This window comes from Oncorhynchus mykiss, chromosome 16 (assembly GCF_057628025.1).
Source record: "Oncorhynchus mykiss isolate SJ-2025 chromosome 16, ASM5762802v1, whole genome shotgun sequence".
In the NCBI taxonomy this organism is placed as follows: domain Eukaryota; kingdom Metazoa; phylum Chordata; class Actinopteri; order Salmoniformes; family Salmonidae; genus Oncorhynchus; species Oncorhynchus mykiss.
In genome coordinates, this window is record NC_143037.1 from 21,824,077 (window position 1) to 21,846,809 (window position 22,733).

General features: G+C 41.8%; 1 protein-coding gene across 5 annotated transcripts in view; it reads left to right on the forward strand.

Moving 5' to 3' along the window:
- Positions 1 to 17,117: 17,117 nt before the first annotated feature.
- The window catches only part of ntn2 (netrin 2), a 60,102-nt gene continuing 54,486 nt past the window's right edge, over positions 17,118 to 22,733 (forward strand). For 2 of the 5 annotated variants that reach the window (XM_036946498.2, XM_090202229.1), the window contains exon 1: positions 17,118 to 17,321. The gene's annotated coding sequence lies outside the window, so the exon portion shown is untranslated. Of the gene's footprint in view, positions 17,322 to 21,222; positions 21,679 to 22,733 lie in introns of those variants that run through there. The other 3 variants (XM_036946497.2, XM_036946500.2, XM_036946499.2) reach the window with 2 other exon arrangements.

Genomic DNA, 22,733 nt, shown 5'->3' on the forward strand with positions numbered 1-22,733 from the left:
TTATTTTAAGAATGTGAAATGTCAGAATAATAGTAGAGAGAGAATGATTTATTTCAGCTTTTATTTCTTTCATCACATTCCCAGTGGGTCAGGAGTTTACATACACTCAATCAGTATTTGGTTGCATTGCCTTTAAATTGTTTAATTTGGGTCAAACGTTTCAGGTAGCCTTCCACAAGCTTCCCACAATAAGTTGGGTGAATTTTGGCACATTCCTCCTGACAGAGCTGATGTAACTGAGTCAGGTTTGTAAATCTCCTTGCTCGCACACACTTTTTCAGTTCTGTCCACACATTTTCTATGGGATTGAGGTCAGGGCTTTGTGATGGCCACTCCAATACCTTGACTTTGTTGTCCTTAAGCCATTTTGCCACAACTTTGGAAATATGCTTGGGGTCATTGTCAATTTGGAAGACCCATTTGCGACCAAGCTTTAACTTCCTGACTGATGTCTTGAGATGTTGCTTGAATATATCCACATAATTTTCCTCCCTCATGAAGCCATCTATTTTGTGAAGTGCACCAGTCCCTCCTGCAGCAAAGCACCCCCACAACATGATGCTGTCACCCCCGTGCTTCACGGTTGGGATGGTGCTCTTCGGCTTGCAAGCCTCTCCCTTTTTCCTCCAAACATAACGATGGTCATTATGGCCAAACAGTTCTATTTTTGTTTCATCAGACCAGAGGACATTTCTAAAAAAATTATGATCTTTGTCCCCATGTGCAGTTGCAAACCGTAGTCTGGCTTTTTTATGACGGTTTTAGAGCAGTGTCTTCTTTCTTGCTGAGCTGCTTTTCAAGTTATGTCACTATAGGTCTTGTTTTACTGTGGATATAGATACTTTTGTACCTGTTTCCTTCAGCATCTTCACAAAGTCCTTTGCTGTTGTTCTCGGATTGATTTGTACTTTTGGCCCCAAAGTAGGTTCATCTCTAGGAGACAGAACGCGTCTCCTTCCTGAGCGGCATGACGGCTGCGTGGTCCCATGGTGTTTATACTTGCGTACTATTGTTTGTACAGATGAACCTTCAGGCATTTGGAAATTGCTCCCAATGATGAACCAGACTTGTGGAGGTCTACAATTATTTTGGGCAGATTTCTTTTGATTTTCCCATGATGTCAAGCAAAGAGGCACTGAGTTTGAAGGTAGGCCTTGAAATACAATACATCCACAGGTAAACCTCCAATTGACTCAAATTATGTAATTTAGCCTATCAGAAGCTTCTAAAGCCATGATATAATTTTCTGGAATTTTTCAAGCTGTTTAAAGGCACAGTCAACTTAGTGTATGTAAACTTCTGACCCACTGGAATTGTGATACAGTGATCCACATTATAAGTGAAATAACCTGTCTGTAAACAATTTTTGAAAAAATTGTGTCATTCACAAAGTAGATGCCTTAACCGACTTTCCAAAACTATAGTTTGTTAACAAGAAATTAGTTGAAAAACGAGTTTTAATGACTCTAACCTAAGTGTATGTAAACTTCCGATATCAACTGTATTTACCTCAATGACAGAGAAAGAAGCTTGTACAGAATAAAATATTCCAGAACATGCATCCTGTTTGCAATAAGGCACTAAAGTAAAAGTGCAAAAAATGTGGCAAAGAAATTAACTTTAAGTCCTGAATACAATGTTTGGAGCAAATCCAACACATCACAGATTACCACTCTTCATATTTTGAAGCATGGTGGTGGCTGCATCATGTTATGGGTATGCTTGTCATTGGCAAGGACTAGGGAGTTGTTTGTTAAAATTAAAATAAATGGCATAGAGCTAAGCACAGGCAAATTCCTAGAGGAAAACCTGTCTCAATCTGCTTTTCAACAGACACTGGGAGACAAATTCACCTTTCAGCAGGACAATAACCTAAAACACAAGGCCAAAATACACTGGAGTTGCTTACCAAGACGATGTGGGATGTTCCTGAGTAGATTGTTGACAAAAAAATGAAAAATAAATCAATTGTAATCCCACCTTCTGACACAACAAAATGTGGAAAAAGTAAAGGGGTGTGAATACTTTCTGAAGGCACTGTAAGTCCTTAAATGTAGGCAAGCAAAAGAGGCGATATAAGTGACCATACTCTTTCACAGAGTTCAACACATAAGGTCAGTGTTTGTGTGATTGGAAGGGTAAGCCAGATAAACTATAAAAAGCATTGGTGTTATTAGCCTTAGCCTATTTAGCTCGATCGAACCAGCTCATCTGCCACTGCCACGATGGATATCAGAAATTGGCTTTGCCAAAGTACCCGAACAAAGCCAAAAAGGAGAGTGATGAGCAGCAGCATCAAACCACAGGGGCCGCCGTCAAACCAGGCAGCGATGATGCTGCCAAGTTCCAGCTTGCTCCACGTGCAGAGTCTACCCACCCTTCCACATGCACCGCCAGGATAATGGATACACAGCCCCCTCCACCTCTGACTGTTCCTGATGATCTTGGAATAGAGGGGCCAGCACAGGTTAGCCTAGAATCCTACCCTAGCCTTGGGATTTCTGTCCAGAAACGTTCATTTAATAGCAACTTGTTTCTTTACATTAGCTACATGTCAGTTATATGTAGCTAATTCTTTACATTAGCTACATATCATCATAAAAATCAATACATTTTATTTTTCTTGGTAGCCAATTGGTTTTCGTGGTTATAAAATGGAACTGTACGTATTGTAAACGTGTTTATGGCAGGCAGGCATTGCTTAGTTGATTACGTAGGTTGAATTTGATCCCCAGAAGTGTATTGTGCCATATCGCAACTGTTGCTGTACTCTTGAGAGGCAGGGTTTTCCATGTTTGATGCAGGCCTATGGGCCTATTTGTTTGTCAAGACAGCCGTGCATGGCTACATCTCACTGTAGTAGGCTATGTTTTGGTTATTTGGATCTTCATTTGCCTTTAGTTTACTGTGTTTGTTTACTGTTGATTTATTCGGCCTAATATAGATTGCGTCATGCCTTTATTTATCTGACATTTTGTTTACTAAGCCTACTAACTTGATATCGCTGTTTTATTCTGTTCACATTCACTCGCAATTATGTCGGTATTCTAAGCCAAACTGATATTCAGTATTTTTTGTTGCATGCATGAATAACTAGGATACTACTTTCAGCATTTAGTTTCCATTATTTTGGTAAAACAGCTGTGTGTACCACTGCATTCACGTAGGTGAATAACCCTATCTATCTTGTAGCCTATATTCATTACCAAAACGGCCTTGCTTTAGTGTGTAGGTTGCTGTCCATTGTGCTGATACAGCGCAGCGGAGATTTCGCGCCAACCTGTCACTTCAAAAGCACAATCAATGGCCTTGGAGTCTCTGCATTTGAACTTGATGTTTATTGTGGTATACCGTGATATAAGCAGAATTCAATGTAATTCCAATGCAAGAACCCCCCCAAAATGCTTCCCCCTCAACGATTTCAACTGCCCCCCCCCCTTAGTTACTTTATCCTGGCGCCGGGACTAACCCACCACCCATTGTATAGCAAGGTTGAACCCCCCTTCTGTCAATAGAAAGCAATAGTAGTTACTAGGAAACATCCATAGGGGTCAAAATACACAGGCTTACAACTGGTTCAGTGATGTGTTCAAGACTTTCATTATGACCACTTTTGGTTGTAGACTCCAAATTCCCACCAAATAAAGGAAACTGAACATTTTACTAAAACTGGATAAGTAATAATGTCTATTTCATGTATTTTTCAGGTTATTCTTATTGAGATAACATCTATTTTACAAGAGATACTGTATGTTTTTATTGACAGTAGATGTTGTAGCAACAGAATGACCAATGCTACAGGTGACAGAGATAGAAAATATACCATAAGCACAGACATAGATAGGTACAGTGCTTCAATCTTTCAACCCCATAACCTTGGTTAGAATTTGGAGAGGCAACTGATCTTAGACCAGTGCTTTGAGACTCATTTTCCCACCAAGTCAGTTTGTTGTTGTACAGAAAGACCAGTGAGGGGCTGAATTGCCTGGAGCAACAGTGCCCCCTGGCGTAAACGTCGACACACTACCCCTTCCATCGTTCCCTGTGCGCCGGGTAGAAGTTTTCTGCAAGTGCAAATCCAGGATCAGCTTACCCTCCCCATATTCTAACCTTCACAAATAGGGAGGATATTGCAAAACTAACCTTAGATCAGTATCTAGATTTAGGTTTGTCCTGCTTCGTATACATGAAAGTTGAATGTTCCCCTTTGATCATTCAAACAGACAGCTCAACATCCCTAAAATATCTACTGGCATTATGCATCTATGTCCAGAAATGGTTGAACTCCACTTCACTCTACTTTGAATTGACACCCATTGCAACATTAGCATAAATCTAGGGGCTTGTTCAGTAAGGTGCCATGTATTGTACCCCCTCAATTCGCTACAGTTTAGAGATGACATAATATCTTATTCTATAGGATGTGGAATCATATATGTTCTATACAGATTATCCAAACATTCTGTAACGTTGCCCCATCCTCAACAAACTCCTGGTAATACAGTATGCATTTCAGGTGACAATGTGCATGGTATTTTCAGTCATGATGATTGCTGTGGTAGCAGCATTACAAAGGACCACTCATCATCCACTTCAAACCAGATCTTGTTCATAGTATATACACTGCCACAGACCGATTACATCCAACCGAAGCAGACACAAACATACAAGGCATTCCAACATCAGTGAGCAGCATTTCTAACTCACGGTATTCCAAAGGAATCTGTTCCGATTGTAAGCCTTGGGTGGCATTTTTCTTGCCATACATCAGCCAACTAACCACATGATTGTGCCAAATTCTGAGCCAATGAATATCAAAGTGGAATTAACAGAACGTGATCATTCGTTTTTCTAGCACTCTCTCAGTGCCTTCAGAACACACATTGAGTTCAAATGGGAACTCCCAAGCACTTCCAGATGGAAACACTTTGGGATAATGATGCTGGATTCCACACAAATGAAGGGGCTAAATACCACCAGAGTGGTACCTGAGTGAGCTTGCAGGCTGCTCCCTCCACTGTGTGTGCCACACACACACACACACACACACACAAAACCCAGTAACATTGCTGTTATTGGCACCTACTATCATACTCTTTTCAAAGGCACTTAAATATGTCGTCTTGCCCATTCACCCTCAATGGCACACATACACGATCCCATGTCTCAATTGTCTCAAGGCTTCAAAATCCATCTTTGACCTGTTTCCTCCCCTTTACACACATACACACACACAACTAAATATTGGTCTGTGAGCTTCTGAAAAAGGCACTAGTTTTGGCCTCACTGTAGCCTCCCCTACAAGCCCATTAGCTTTAGCTTTAGCCTTGCAAATAGACACTGATCCAATCTTTTTACAGTGCATCCTCTCTCCTCTACTTTCTTAGTAATCACTAATATTCCCAGGCTTGATGGGTGACGGCAACAGGGTGAAAGCCTTGCCCTCGCCGACGAGACAATTATATTTTAGATCAGTGGTCTCCAGAAAGAAAGAAAGAAAGAAAGAAAGAAAGAAAGAAAGAAAGAAAGAAAGAAAGAAAGAAAGAAAAAAGAAAGAAAGAAAGAAAGAAAGAATGAAAGAAGACTCCTCTCTGTAAATGGCCCTCGTGGCTTAACCTCTAACCTGCAAGAGCCCTTAGCTTTAGTCTTAACCTCCCTTTGGTCTACACCAGCACTAGCCACTGGGCACAGATTCAACGTCTACCCCATGTTGGTTCAACATCATTTCCTTGAAATGACGTGGAAACGACGTTGATTCAACCAGTATGTGCCCAGTGGGTAGCAGGTAGCCTGACTCTAAACCTCTCTCTTCTCTCACTCTCACTCAGTGAAGGCATCAGGATGAACAGTTCCACGTGAGTGTCTGGAAACATCACTAGAGAGACAATGACACATGTAAGAGCATGCTTGATAGCGAATTATTGTGGCACTGATTGTGTGGAAAACACAATCAGTGCCACAATCCCCATCTCTTTCAACGGTGGCTAAAAGACACTTGTGTCATCACTAAGGTGCATGTTAAAGTGGTGTAGGTTGTGTGTGCGTGCGTGGGTGTACGTGCACCTTATCACCATTATCGTGATTCATAGCTTTCCCGCTCTTAACACGTCAGCAAGCCTTTGAACTGGCCCTCTTTTGCCCGTGAGTGAGTGAGTGTGTGTGAGAGGATGTATACAAAAATGCCAGTGTGATGCCTTGACGTAAAATGAGTCAACGCTGAGAAAGTAAACAGGGCCGGCTCCCAGAGAGGCTCGGATATAAACAGTAGGTGTGTTGAGAAGAGAGTTTATTTTATAATGGATCTCTATCCTGTTTGAAGTGCCTTTATTTGCACAATATTGGTTGATCTTTATTGCAAACATCCCCCAATTACCACCGTGTTGGAATTTATTATATATCTTTGCTTTATAAAAGGCAGACTCAGCAAAATGACGTTGTAACAAGCAGCACCGCAGATATTGAGATGAACAAGACGCAAGACTTCGCTCTCACACAGTATCTGCCCATGTGCACTGGTTCGCTTCACACTTACAGCATGGTACAGTAGCCACAGGACTAAAACTGGGGAGAAGTTGAGCCTCACACTTTAACAGCCTATCTGTACATTATGCCCTGAATCTATCCTACCATGCCCAGCAATCTGCTCCTTTTATTCTCTGTCCCCAACGCACTAGTTGACCAGTTTGATAGCCTTTAGCCGTACCCTCATCCTACTCCTCCTCTGTTTCTCGGGTGATGTGGAGGTTAACCCAGGCCCTGCGTGTCCTCCTGTCTCCTGTTATAGACCCCCCTCAGCTCCCAGCTGTGCCCTAGACACCATATTGATTGATTGCCCCCCATCTATCTTCAGAGTTCGTTCTGTTAGGTGACCTAAACTGGGATATGCTTAACAGCACGGCAGTCCTACAATCTAAGCTAGATGCCCTCAATCTCATACAATTTATCAAGGAACCCACCAGGTACAACCATAAATCCGTAAACATGGGCACCCTCATAGATATTATCCTTACCATCTTGCCCTCCAAATACACCTCTGCTGTTTTCAATCAGCATCTCAGCGATCACTGCCTCATTGCCTGTATCCGCTATGGGTCCGCGGTCAAACGACCACCCCTCATCACTGTCAAACGCTCCCTAAAACACTTCTGCGAACAGGCCTTTCTAATCGACCTGGCCCAGGTATCCTGGAAGAATATTGACCCCATCCCCAGTAGAGGATGCCTGGTTGTTCTTAAAAAGTGCTTTCCTCACCATTTTAATAAGCATGCCCCTTTCAAAAAATGTAGCCCTTGGTTCACTCCAGACCTGACTGCCCTCGACCAGCACAAAAACATCCTGTGGTGGACTGCACTAGCATCGAATAGTCCCTGCGATATGCAACTTTTCAGGGAAGTCAGGAACCAATACACGCAGTCAGGATAGCAAAGGCTAGCTTTTCAAGCAGAAATTTGCATCCTGTAGCTCTAACTCCAAAAAGTTATGGGACACTGTAAAGTCCATGGAGAACAAGAGCACCTCTTCCCAGCTGCCCACTACACTGAGGCTAGGAAACACTGTCACCACCGATAAATCCATGATAATCGAGAATTTCAATAAGCATTTCTCTACAGCTGCTCATGCTTTCCTCCTGGCTACCCCAACCCCGGCCAACAGCTCCACACCCCCCGCAGCTACTTGCCCAAATCTCCCCAGCTTCTCCTTCACCAAAATCCAGATAGCAGATGTTCTGAAAGAGCTGCAAAACCTGGACCCGTACAAATTGCATAGCTAGGCTAAACAATCTGGACCCTCTCTTTCTAAAATGATCCGCCGCCATTGTTGCAACACCTATTACCAGTCTGTATAACCTCTCTTTCGTATCGTCCGAGATCCCTTAAGATTGGAAAGCTGCCGCGGTCATCCCTCTCTTCAAAGGGGGTGACACTCTAGACCCAAACTGTTACAGACCTATATCCATCCTGCCCTGCCTTTCTAAAGTATTCAAAAGCCAAGTTAATAAACAGATCACTAACCATTTCAAATTCCACCGTACCTTCTCTGCAACCTGGCTTCCGAGCCGGTCACGGGTGCACCTCAGCCACGTTCAAGGTACTAAACTATATCATAACCGCCATCAATAAAAGACAGTACTGTGCAGCCGTCTTCATCGACCTGGCCAAGGCTTTCGACTCGGTCAATCACTGTATTCTTATCGGCAGACTCAACAGCCTTGGTTTCTCAAATGACTGCCTTGCCTGGTTCACCAACTACTTCTCAGATAGAGTTCAGTGTGTTTAAAATCGGAAGACCTGTTGTCCGGACCTCTGGCCTTCTCTATGGGGGTACCACAGGGTTCAATTCTCGGGCCGACTCTTTTCTCTGTATATATCAATGATGTCGCTCTTTCTGATCCACCTCTAGACAGATGACACCATTCTGTATACATCTGGCCCTTCTTTGGACACTGTGTTAACAAATCTCCAAATGAGCTTCAATGCCATAAAACACTCCTTCCGTGGCCTCCAACTGCTCTTAAACGCTAGTAAAACTAAATGCATGCTTTTCAACCGATTGCTGCCCACACCCACCCACCCGAATAGCATTACAACTCTGGACGGTTTTGACTTATGTGAATATGTGAACAACTACAAATACCTAGGTGTCTGGCTAGACTGTAAACTCCCCTTCCAGACTCATATTAAACATCTCCAATCCAAAATTAAATCTAGAATCGGCTTCCTATTTCGCAACAAAGCCTCCTTCACTCACGCCACCAAACATACCCTCGTAAAACTGACTATCCTACCGATATTCGACATTGGCGATGTCATTTACAAAATAGCCTCCAACACTCTACTCAGCAAACTGGATGCAGTCTATCACAGTGCCATCCATTTTGTTACCAAAGCCCCATATACCACCCACCACTGCAACCTGTATGCTTTCGTTGGCTGGCCCTTGCTACATATTCGTCGCCAGACCCACTGGCTCCAGGTCATCTATAAGTCTTTGCTAGGTGAAGCTCCGCCTTATCTCAGCTTACTGGTCACGATAACAACACTCACCCGTAGCACGCGCTCCAGCAGGTATATCTCACTGGTCATCCCCAAAGCCAACACCTGCTTTGGCAGCCTTTCCTTTGAGTTCTCTGCTGCCAATGACTGGAACGAATTGCAAAAATCGCTGAAGTTGGAGACTTATATCTCCCTCGCTAACTTTAAGCATCAGCTATCTGAGCAGCTAAACGATCGCTGCAGCTGTACATAGCCCATCTGTAAATAGCCCACCCAATCTACCTACCTCATCCCCATATTGCTTTTATTGACTTTTCTGCTCTTTTGCACACTAGTATTTCTACTTGCACATCATCATCTGCACATCTATCACTCCAGCGTTAATTTTCTAAAATTGTAATTACTTCGCTACTATGGCCTATTTATTGCCTTACCTCCTCACGCCATTTGCACACACTGTATGTAGACTTATTTTTTAATTTTTTATTGTGTTATTGACTGTACATTTGTTTATTCCATGTGTAACTCTGTGTTGTTGTTTGTGTCACACTGCTTTGCTTTATCTTGGCCAGGTCGCAGTTGTAAATGAGAACTTGTTCTCAACTGGCCTACCTGGATAAATAAAGGTGAAATATATATATTTTTTAAATCTTAGTTGTTGTGTAAATTAACCTACTATGTAGTTTACTTTATGCAGCTACATCATACCACTGAGTCTACCTTTAATTTCACCCTCCTTTCTCCATAGAATGCATATGTGGAGAGCATATGGAAATTGCATGCTTAGGCTAAACCCATAAGCTTACAATCAAGACTGCATAACTTTTAACATTTGAAATGAAATAGCACTAGTCCAGAAATATTCACATGGCTTTGTGAATCCTAACCAGTTACTGGTGTCACTGTTTTTTATTAAGGGGACGAAGTAGGCCTACTTGCAAAGGGCCAGCTGGCATGACTTGAGCTTGTTACAATCTTATGATCCACAGGGAGCAAAGAGGAGTAAGTAAGTGTAGGTAGGTTGACGGTATTGAAATGCAATTAACTTCACCCCCTGCTGTTCATACACACCCAGTGAGTAATGGGTACTCACCAAGGTTACTCACCCAGCTACCCAATTCATATGCAGTTCTCTCTGCTACCGCACAGCAAGTGGTACTGATGCACCATGTCTGCAACCAACAGGACCATGAACAGCTTCTACCTCCAAGCCATAAGACTGTTATATATACACTCTTAACAAAAATATACCTGATGCGGAGGTCCTCGGCTGGCGTGGTTACACGTGGTCTGCGGTTGTGAAGCCGGTTGGACATACTGCCAAAGGATCTAAAACGACATTGGAGGCAGCTTATGGTAGAGAAATGAACATTCAATTCTCTGGCAAGAGCTCTGGTGGACATTACTGCAGTCAGCATGCCAATTGCACTCTCCCTCAAAAGTTGAGACATATGTGGCATTGTGTTGTGTGACAAAACAGCATATTTTAAAGTGGCCTTTTACTGTCCCCAGCACAAGGTGCCCCTGTGTAATAATCATGCTGTTAAAATCAGCTTCTTGATATGCCACACCCGTCAGGTGGATGGGAGCAACACTTTACATGTTGCGTTTATATTTTTGTTCAGTGTAGTTACCTGATATCTGAGTTACAGTGACTAACAAAATAAATGGAGGCCCCCCACGAGGTCAGGGCCCCCGGGCAAGGGCGGTATTCAGCCCTGATTACTACAAGTTTAGATAACAGGCTAGACTAACTTACCAATCTAGCGGGTTGGGAATTGTCTGAGCTGATAAACTCCAGATCTGATGATGCTCTGGCACTTTGGGCCAAACAAACATGAGCAACACAATTAAAGTGGGATCACTCTCTGGGGCTGACTCTTCCTGCACAGGACTGATGGATGACATTTCTAATGCTGCATAATGATTTCCAGAGGATAGTTCCTTTAGACATGGATTAGTCTCTTAGTCACACAGATTATTCACACTACACTAGGAAACATAATCCCGTAATTTTGCACTTTAAAATATCCTTGATTTTCCCCTTAATGGTTGCATTTTAGAAATTAAGGTGGAATGTGCATGCTTTAAGCTGTTTTTAAGGGGTAAAACCCTTAATACCATTTCAGTACCCCTGAATTTTTTTTTTTTTTAAATCATCACACCTTACCACACCCCTTAAACAGGGTTTACAGGGTATTTAAGGGTTGAAATGCCACTGAAACCATAGGTATTGCCACTGAAATGCCACTGAAACCATAGGTATTAATTGTATGTTTTTCTCCTTAGACTGTAAACCCTGATTAAGCGCTGTTGTACAGGGTTTTCAGGGGTTTTACCCCTTACAAATCATGCATATTTCACCTTAATTTCCTTAATTGCAAAATTGAAACCATTAAAGAGGATAAAATCAAGGATATTTTAAAATGCAATATGGGTATGTACACATGCGTAAGTTTTCCAAGTACTGTAAGGTGCGCTGAATTCAAATACATGGAATGACCCTGGAGAAACACCAAACTCAATTCACTTTAAAGAAGTTCAAAAACAGTCATACTCTATCATTTAGATTCTAAGAAAATTAAGACAGTCTCAAATTGAATTCATCAGAATTGATTTAGCAGGTGAAGGCCTGCTAAAGGCCTGCTTTATTTTTTATTTTGCGGCTTCCCTGAAATGGGCTTAAATTCTCTCTCTGACCTCACCCCCTCTCTCTCACTCTCTCAGTTTTCACCTCTATCTCTGCACTCCCCCCCCTCTCTCTTCTCTCTTCCACCTCTCTCTTATCCCCGCACTCTCATCTTCCATTCTTTCTCTCTACTCTCGTCTTTCCCTCCCTCCCACCTCCTCTCTTTCCCTCTCCTCCTTCTCTCTTCCACTCCCTTTCCTCTTCTTCCAGGGCACACAAGTGCTTTCCCACCACAGATACTGGCCCTCCTGTAAAACTGACACATAACACAGAGGAAGTGGTTGCATTAAAATATGTAGTTTTGTTCACATTACTTTACCACTATTAGATGTCTAAATTAAATGTAATTATTTTAATAACCCAAAAAAGTGCTTACCTGGTCTTGACATATGGCAGTCGATACTGTAAGATAAGGGTAGGTAAAGGTCTGGGTACCAAACTTCCTTCATATTTACTCCTGAAACCTGGGGTGACATTAATTAGCCTCAGCTTTGTGGTGTTGTCTTTAGCTGTGTATGAAACAAAAGGACAATGTACTGGAAATGATTTTAACAGGTTGCTTAAAGTAGACCCAGTGTTTATTCCAAACCTATTCGGTAGCGGCGGTCTGCCAATGCTATACAGTGGGGCAAAAAAGTATTTAGTCAACCACCAATTGTGCAAGTTCTCCCACTTAAAAAGATGAGAGAGGCCTGTAATTTTCATCATAGGTACACTTCAACTATGACAGACAAAATGAGAAAATCACATTGTAGGATTTTTTATGAATTTATTTGCAAATTATGGTGGAAAATAAGTATGACCAAATGACCAAATAAATACTGTTGATGATAGTATAATTTATTTTCTTTCTCCTTTCTTGGACTTCACGTAGTCCTCTGCTGATTTGTTACTCTGCAAATTGGTTGTCACGTTCTGACCTTAGTTCCTTGGTTTTGTCTTTTGTTTTAGTATGGTCAGGGCGTGAGTTGGGTGGGTTGTCTATGTTTGTCTAGGATTTTCTATTTCTGTGTTTGGCCTGGTATGGTTCTCAATCAGAGGCAGCTGTCAATCGTTGTCCCTGATTGAGAACCATATTTAGGTATCCTGTTTCCCATTGTGTTTTGTAGGTGGTTATTTTCTGTTTCGTGTTGTGTTGCACCTTACAGGACTGTTCGTTGTTTTTTTATTGTTTTGTTTTCAGTGTTCATTAAAATATTTAAAATATGAACACTTACCACGCTGCACCTTGGTCCTCCTCTCCTTCCCCAGACGACAAGCGTTACATTGGTATACAATGCAAACAACTCAATTAAATCTTTATAAAATCAAAAACTATGCAGATGCAAGCTGGGAGTCATCAAGACTGCAGACATTTTTGCTTCAATTACCTGATCAAGAAGGCCCCGCAGAGCCTTCCTGAGCCCAAAATTGTTGAGAAAAACCAGCAGGATATCACCGGTATCCATTTCCAGCAGGTCATCCCCTTTGACAGTCTGGCCTGGAAAATAATTAACAGCTAGAGTAGCTCCATAGCTGGCTACCCTAGATACCAATACCAGCAACATATGTTTTACATCGCCTCCTTCTCTTAATATTTGCTAGCTAGCAAACCTTTGGCCACTAGCATCTCCAGTTCTGTCTAACATTAGTCAAACTCACTGAAGACCGTACTTTTACGCTGAATAGCGTGCCACTGTACTTTTCACAGGTCCTATAACATGGACAAGAAGACTTCAGGAAAAGCGAGCTAACTGTAGTCTAATTTATTTAGTCTAGCTAGTTAAATGCTCTTTTGAATCAAAGGCAGACTAGCAAGCTAACATTAGCTTGCTACTGTACAGTAGCTGTCATCTAGCTGGCTCCCTAGCTAGCTAAAATTAACGGTTAGGTTGTTAGCTACAGTAGCTAGCCAGCATTAGGTGAGCTATGAAATTTGGCAGCTTTTTTAAATAGAGCTCATTTACATTACCTTTCATTATTGGTCTATATGTCAATGTATTTGCTAACAAAGTAGAGAACCCAACGGCCACTCACTTCAAAAACGTCAACTAAAACCACATTCTCGAGGAGATCCATAGATTTTATATCTGTGGGAGTTCTGTTCACGCTCATGACGTCACTAGTAAAAACTATAAGTGTGATTGTGGTTTTCGCACAATGTGCACATTGACGACCCGTCATTCAGGGTTCCTGGGGCAGAGCTGTCCTGTTTTGCATGTTATTTTTACATTAATACGTGTCACATATCAGTTTGCAAACAAAGTAAAAAAAACAATAATAATAATCATTGAGTTAATAAGCTCCATACAAACGTGGTCTCTTTTTTGCTTTCTAGAGTAAGGCAGCTCCAAAATGCAGGTGTTTCAGCCTAGCTCAGTGCTTTCTGTGGTGGTGGGGCAGCCAGCAGAAAATACGTAGCGTAGGGGTTGGTAATGTTCTCTAGTTGCGCTGTGATTGGCTCAGTGTTCTGTCACTCATGGGGACACTATGACACCGCCAAATCTAAGGGTAGAGCTCCTTGGGTGCTGCCATAGAGTTACATTAGATGCGCCCGTCCAAGAAGGCTCAATGTCATTGGCCACAGATAAAAGGACGTCAAAACACATTATATCTACATTAGCTTTGATTGGACTGGTCATGTAAACATCATACTTTCAAAATATCAGCTAGTAAGCTAGCAGTCATCATCATGAATCAAGGCGACAACCTACTGGCAAATTGTAGATAAAATGTGTCGGCCGTTGGACATAAACATTACGTTGGAAATCGCAAATTCAACAATGAGTGGTTTGAAATGAATTAGTGGCTAACTAAAGCAATCACTAGCCTGCTTTTCAGTAGAGTGGGTGTGTGGTTCCAAGTCTGGGTTAAAGGGTCTCTTTTCCAAGTTTAAAAGGATAAACATTCAACATTGGTCATACTGTCAATACAGCATGACTTCTGCCGCGCTCAAAACAACTGGAAACTCAGAACTGTGAAATCTGACTTCAGTGAGTTCAAGACAACTGGGAACTCTGAAAAAAACTAGCTCTGACCGGGAAAATATGTTTTGAACAGTCATCCAACTCGGAAAATAACCAGGAAAGTAACCTCACACTCAACGTCAACAAAACAAAAGAGATGATTGTGGACTTCAGGAAACAGCAGAGGGAGCACCCCCCTATCCACATCGATAGGACCGCATTGGAGAAGGTGTAAAGCTTCAAGTTCCTCGGAATAAACATCACTGACAAACTGAAATGGTCCACCCACACAGATAGTGTGGTGAAGAAGGCACAACAGTGCCTCTTCAACCTCAGGAGGCTGAATAAGTTTGGCTTGGCACCTAAAACTCTCACAAACAGTTAAAGATGCACAATTGAGAGCATCCTGACGGGCTGTATCACCGCCTGGTACGGCATCTGCACCGCCCGCAACCGCAGAGCTTTCCAGAGGGTGGTGCCCAACGCATCACCGGAGGCAAACTACCTGTCCTCCAGAACACCTACAGCAGCCGATGTCACAGGAAGGCCAAAAACCACCTGAGACACTGCCTGTGTACCCCATTATCATCCAGAAGGCAAGGTCAGTACAGGTGCATCAAAGCTGGGACTAAGAGACTGAAAAACAGCTTCTATCTCAAGGCCATCAGACTGTTAAATAGTCATCACTAGCACATTAGAGGCTGCTGCCTATATACATAGACTTGACATCACTGGCCACTTTAACAAATGTAACACTAGTCACTTTAATAATGTTCACATATTTTGCAATACTCATCTCATTTGTATATACTGTATTCTATTCTACTGTATCTTAGTCTATGCCGCTCTGACAATGCTCGTCCATATATTTATATATTCTTAATTCCATTCCTTTACTTAGATTTGTGTGTATTGTGTGTATTGTTGTGAAATTGTTAGATATTACTGCATTGTTGGAGCTAGAAACACAAGCATTTCGCTACACCCACAATAACATCTGATAAACATGTGTATGTGACCAATAAAATTAGATTTGGGCCTCTTTCTAGAGCTCCGACCTGAAGATCACTGATGTCATCATGATTTTAACTTGTTTTTTTTCAGAGTTTCCAGTTGTCTTGAAAGAGCCATAAATCCAGAGAATTACAGATTTTGATGACATTTCAAAAGTGCTGAACAAATAGTTATATTGACTACGTCTGTCCTAGTTTGCTCTATAATATCTTAATAGAAATTACGGATTTCCTCTTATCCGCTCATTTGTAGATCTCAATTGACAGTAGAGCAAGTCCGCCATATCAGCTATGTTTTTTTTAAAGGCTGTAAATTAGTCTGAATGAACTGTTTCGCTGCCAAACAAGGCTCCGCTGATAGCCAGGTGTAGCAGTGGTAAGGTGTTGGGACTGCTTTTGGGACTCTGCTGTAGGCCCTAACAGTTTGTGGGCACCGTTTGTCACCGTTATAGTGCAATTAATGTATTGGTTAGTGTTTTGTAGTGGCTTTGCTGGCATCCATCTAAAATATTTTACTCTTTTTTTGCCCCACCAAGATTAACATGCTAAAATCGCCACTGAATGTGCAGTGCCATAATTAGTCGAAAGGATTAAGTATTTTTTAGAAACGCAATTTGTTTTTTAATCGGCTCTTAATCTGAAAATGTAAGGATAAACAAAAACAATCTAAATTAATGTATAGGGGCATGCTCCATATAAGGGCATGCTCCATATATCTCTTAAACTATCCTTAAACCCCCAAAGCAAGGGAGCGATCAAACATTTTGTAGTAAGGCCTTATTAAGGATGCATTTCCTGATTCCTTGATATGCCCATAAATTGACAAATAAAGGGCACTGAGAGGGGAATTTAAGAGGCCAATTGTTTAAGGACGACTTAATTCATTTTAAGGGGTCTTGGCATGTTTGAAGGGAAAGTTAAATGATATGTAATACTAATTTAAGGCAGTCCTTTTCCCTTGTGCTACTTAAATATTTTAGAGGGAGTTTGGCATTTCTCTCTCACCTCCAAATGTAGGCTTAAGTCTATAATAGGCCTAACGTTATCAACTGTCCAGAAAATGTTTCCAATCCTGTTTTGTGTCATTGTCAATACAGATTGACGAGCGGGAAAATGATCTTCCCGCTCTTTTATGAGCACGTACCATATCGTCAGTTGTGTCCACACCTGACATCGATTCACTAATTAGACAAGATGCAGGACAAGCTTTGCTATTCTTTCAGTATTTATTGTCAGTGTGAGTTAGGTGGGTATAAGGTCTCCAATTTGTCTGTATATTTTGCGTTGTTGGTAGCCTATTTTGTTTGCTTTCGAGTTTGCGTTCGATTTTAGTTGCATTTAGGGGACTATTAGCGGTTGCGTTTTGAATGGCCTACAGTTGCATGTGCGACGCGCGTTCAGAAGAGGGCGCACTCTACCCACTTACATGTAGGTGTGGAAATTCCCTCAGAGGAAGGTACCTTCGGCTCTTGCGCTCAGCAGCGGAGATGCCAAAAACGAAGCTAGGCAAAAGCCGGAGGCTGACATTTTCTTAAAGGTGTCCGCCGCAGGGAACCCAACGCTGTAGAACTGAGCTTTGGAAAAATCCCTGGAGCTTGTTTTTGAGACAAAATCAGTAATCCAAGTGCAGCAACACAAAGGACTGCAGAGCGCTCCCCGCTTGGATTCACTGTGACAGCAAGTGAGTGTGTTGCCTGTTCTTACTCTTGCTTTCATTCTTCCTTTGATGTAGCCTAATCTGTCACCACTTGTAATTAGAGTGATAATCTACCTAGATTAGTGCCTGCCTAGTTTAGTTCCTTTGTCCAGGACAAATGGGACAGTTACAGTGGGATGGAGATGTTTGAGTGGTGCATGTTTCATGCTGTGTGCATGTTTCATGCTGTGTGCATGCATCGTTCATAGGCCTATTTACAGTATTAAAATGCTACTGCTTGTTAAATGGTTACTGCATGGAGACCAGGCTAAACTATATGCATGTAGGCTAAACTACATCATGGAGCACTGTTTAGTAGCCAATTTCATATTCATTGTATGACTGCTTGGTTTAAAAAAAAAAAAAAAAAACATTGGCATGATCACCCATGTAATCAAATTGCTGTTCCATCAAAAGGTAATGATTGAGGTTTACAGATTGATGGGTCAGGGTTAAATGCTGTCAAATGATTACTGCCCTCTACTGATATCATTAACAAACTAAGCAGATTAAAAATGACATTATTTTGACAACAACACCATCCAATAAGATGGTAAATCTTTCCAAGCAATCTATTCCTTCACACATACACAGCAATTAAAAATATTATTATGACAGAGATGAAGTCAACTTAGTGAGTGGAAAAAGTAGATGGGTCTATTTCTTGATCAAGGTTTTTCAGACTTGTGCATTTAAAACAAAGGATGTATAAAACTTAGAGATTAAGGGTCCTATATAACAAATACACAGCTTTAAGTTGAAAATGTATTCATAACTGTATTAACCGTGTTCTATGTTGATGATAGGGAAAATATTCCGATTATATAACTGCCAAAAAGGTTGAGGGGAGAGACGCCATAGAAGAGAGGATAATGTGAAGGAAGGGTAGAGGTAAGCAAGGAAAGTAAAAGGAGAAGAAGGGTGAGGGAGGCTCTGAAAAGAGGAGATGAATAGCAATACTGGAGAGGAAGAGGAATGAGAAAAGGTTGAAGACAAGGGAGGAAAGTAAAATACAATTTTAAATACTTTCAGGCTATATGGCAATTGGTTATAAGACAATAGAGGGGGGTTTATTCATGTGTTCACCTATTGTTAACACTACATAACCAAAAGTATGTGGACACCTGCTCGTCGAACATCTCATTCCAAAATCATGGGCAATAATATGGAGTTGGTCCCCCCCTTTGCTCCTATAACAGCCTTCACAATTCTGACAAGGCTTTCCACTAGATGTTGAGGGACATGCTTCCATTCAGTCACAAGAGCATTAGTGAGGTCAGGCACTTATGTTGGGCGATTAGGCCTGTCTCAAAGTTAGCGTTCCATTTCAACCCAAAGGTATTTGATGGGGTTGAGGTCAGGGCTCTGTGCAGGCCAGTCAAGTTCTTCCACACCATCTCGACAAACCATTTCTCTATGGACCTCGCTTTGTGCATGGGAGCACTGTAATGCTGAAACAGGAAAAGGCCTCAAAGTTGGAAGCACAAAATCGTGTAGAATGTCATTGTATGCTCTAGTGTTAAGATATTCACTGGAACTAAGGGGCCCAAACCAAGAAAAACAGCCCCAGACCATTATTCCTCATCCATCAAACTTTACAGTTGGCGCTATACATTCGGGCAGATAGCATTCTCCTGGCATCCGCCAAACCCAGATTCGTCCGTCGGACTGCCAGATGGTGAAGTGTGATTCATCACTCCAGAGAACGCGTTTCCACTGCTCCAGAGTTCAATGGCAGTGAGCTTTACTCCACTCCAGCCAACGCTTGGCATTGCACATGGTGATCTTAGGCTTGTGTGCGGCTGCTCGGCCATGGAAACCCATTTCATGAACCTCCTGACAAACAGTTATTGTGCTGATGTTGCTTCCAGAGGCAGTTTGGAACTCGGTAGTGAGTGTTGCATCCAATAACAGACCAGTTTTATGCGTTTCAGCACTTGGCGGTCCCTTTCTGTGAGCTTGTGTGACCTACCACTTCGAGGCTGAGACGTTGTTGCTCCTAGATGTTTCTACTTCACAATAACAGCACTTACAGTTGACCAGGGCAGCTCTAGCAGGGCAGACATTTGACCAACTAACTTGTTGGAAAGGTGGCATTCTATGACGGTGCCATGTTGAAAGTCACAGAGGTCTTCAGTAAGGCCATTCTTCTGCCAATGTTTGTCTATGGAGATTGCATGGCTGTGTGCTCGATTTTATACACAAGTCAGCAATGAGGGAAATAGCCAAATGCACTCATTTGAAGGGGTGTCCACATAGTTTTGTATATAGAGTGTATTAGCCTCTCACACCGAGAAGAGAAGATAGGACTCAGGAAAGTAGGGGAGGAGAGGAAGATGAGACTGGGATAAACTCAGGCACAGAGCCTGGAAAAATAGGAACGAAGAGACACTTTTGCTGCCCTCTGTATTTGTTATTTACTTCTCCTCCACCCCCCTAAACCTGTGCACTGCACACTATTCCATTGTTATCTGTTGACTATTTCTCTCTGTCATTCAGGTCAATAGTATGAAAATAACTCTCTCTGTACTCTACTTTAAATGTCAGTATTTTCTGTTGCCTATCTCCTTTATCGTGTAAGTAGCTGTCCAAGAGTAGACCTAAGACAAACAGACAGATGCGAACACACACACACACACACTGCGCTCTCTCTGTAAATCATGCTCAAACTTTATAATGTAAGATTTTTTAGGGCTAAGAACCATATTAGAGAATATTAAAAGATCCATTGTTTTGGTTCAAAAAATTCAAAAAGAACAAATGAATCAGTTGTTGTATAGCCTGGTGCTGTTACCCCCAGTGGATGGTGCAGTAAATACACTAAGAATGTTGATCAGCTTACAATGGAGTCAGGAGGCACGAAGGATTTGAAAGAACGCATGGGGTGCAGGGGCACGAAATAACGGTGTGTGTAATTATTCATTGCTACACCTGCAATAACACACCGGACCGAATATGCGTGCACTGTAAATGAAAGGTTTAGAATATAAACTAAACATGATAGTCCCGTAGAGAGTTGTTAAATTAATTGCGCAAATATTCTCCATTTACCAACTCGGTTTTTATGCACAAACGCACAGTGACATAATGAACGTTTAGCCTACTCACGCTGACAAAGCATATGCCACATAATCTATGGCCTACTAACAAATTAACCACGAGGAATTATGAATGAGGGGGGTCTTTATTGATGCAATGCTGTTATTCTTACCCCTCGCCATAGTGGCGCATGAGGGACACTGTGGGCCCGAAGGGACCTCTCTGAAAATGAGAACGCATAGATCTGCAGAAAATACCTCCAATCTCTAAACGTCCTCACAATAGGCCTGTTCTTGGATCCTCAACCAAAGACCGGCGCTGCAAGCAAAATATAATACCCGTTTATTTAATTAGGTGCCCCCTTGTCTGTCATAATATGCATGTCCTAAATGTGGCTGTTTTGGAGCGTTGGCGTCCACTAATATGACCAAGCTGGTTCTGGCTATTATTATAATTAATACGTTATAACAATCGCATCTGCCTCTAGTTTCTGCGAGCCCTCGAGCCCCCTCAACTGAGTTTCAACAAGTTCAATGTTTTGTGTTCTCATTACGACCGCCATATGGTTGCCAGCGAAAACACCAAGCATCGGGCATTCATTTTAGCACGCTCACGGTAACACAAGCATTATAGCAACTGAGGTATAGGCCTGTAATGGTTGTCAAATGATACGCGCTGGTTTGTTTAGTTATAGCTCTTCGTTTGACAACACTTACAAAGGTTGATATGGTTAGTGTATTTTTTATACTTAAGTTATTTACTCCACATTATTGTGAGGCAAAGATGCACATTGCCTCATTAATTCAAATATGTATCTCTCTCTCTCTCTCTCTCTCTCTCTCTCTCTCTCTCTCGGCGGTCGCGACTGTGATCCAAGACGCTCTTGCGCGCAAGGTTAAGAAAATCTGGAATTGATTTTAATGGGGAGTAGCCTATCCCTCGCTTGCTTTTCAACCTATGGATGTATTGGTCTCTTTTCACTTGTACTGGACGGAGCGGGCGAGTGCAGTGTCTCACCTCTGTACTGTGTCCCCCTTGCCTTGCTCATGATATCTGTCGCTTTTGGAGAATACTGAACGTGCCTCTGTTTCTAAACAGCTTTGTATAATGTACCGTCCTCAAAACGCTCGAGACTGAGTAGACGGGGCTTGTCCATTGCATTTGGGAAGAATATTTTCTTCTGACAGATGCACATTTATTTTTGATTGTTTTGGACCTGAAACGTTGGACTGTGTTGTCGTTTTAAGAATCGCCAATACACCGCTCTTGGGCAAGTTTGATGTCCATTTTACGCATTTAACACGTGAGTTTACGAAGTCAATTTCAGTCATTTCCAGTAGCCTATGTTTGTCTGTCTTCATATGCTCCATTATTTAGCTCACATTCATGAAGTTTTATCAAATGTATTTCACTGTGGGATTTTTTATTTATTCTGATGTATTATAAGGCTGATCCACTATGCGTAAAGCACTGTTAATTACGCAGTTGTCTAATTAATATCTTTAATAACTGTTTGCTCCTTATGAATTCAATTCACATTATTTCATTATTGCAATACGGTTTATAGTTATTATTTTGTAGGTGAAAAAGTTAAGGTAGGCGTTATTATGTCACGCTTGAAATGATGGGGCAATATCCACCCTATAATTTGTTCAGATGAATACTTATTAGTATTGTTTATGGTAATACAAGTATAGTGTAGTGATATTACGGTTAGTCGTTTTTGTAGGAAACCTCTGGGCGCACTGAATTGGAGAGGCAAGGCGGACAGGTGGGCGATCAAAGAGCGCGGTGAGCGAGATCTAGCGTGCAGTGTGAACTCTCCTTAGTTTACAGCTGCCCCGTGGGTCCAAGGAAAGAACGAGAAAAACAGCCTAAACGGATACTTTAATATAGGTTGCAAGTAGTAGGTAGAGTCCATGTGTTTTAATATCAGTCCAATCTAGGCTAAATACAGATGCCAAATCAAGCAGCACTCCTCGTATCCCGCTTTCGAATGTAGCGGACACCTTATGCCAAATCTCCCAATGCGTTTGTCAATTCTAATATTTTCCCTTTACTTTGACGCCACCGCATTCGTATAGAAAAACACGAGAATGGAAGATTAGGAAGTTATATTTTCTTTCTTGAAGCTTATAGGAACATGCTACTTGGGATCCTTGGGACTTCCATACCCGATTGTCGTTGACATTTGAAATGGTTAAGGTTAGGTACGGATTATGGTTAAAATTAGGGTACGGGTAAATTAAGGTTAGGGTTAGGGACATCCCAAGGATTCCGATTAACCAATGCTGATACCAGCAAGTTTAAACCCCACCAGTAATTAAATTAATTGAAGGATAACATTGTTGAGAGATA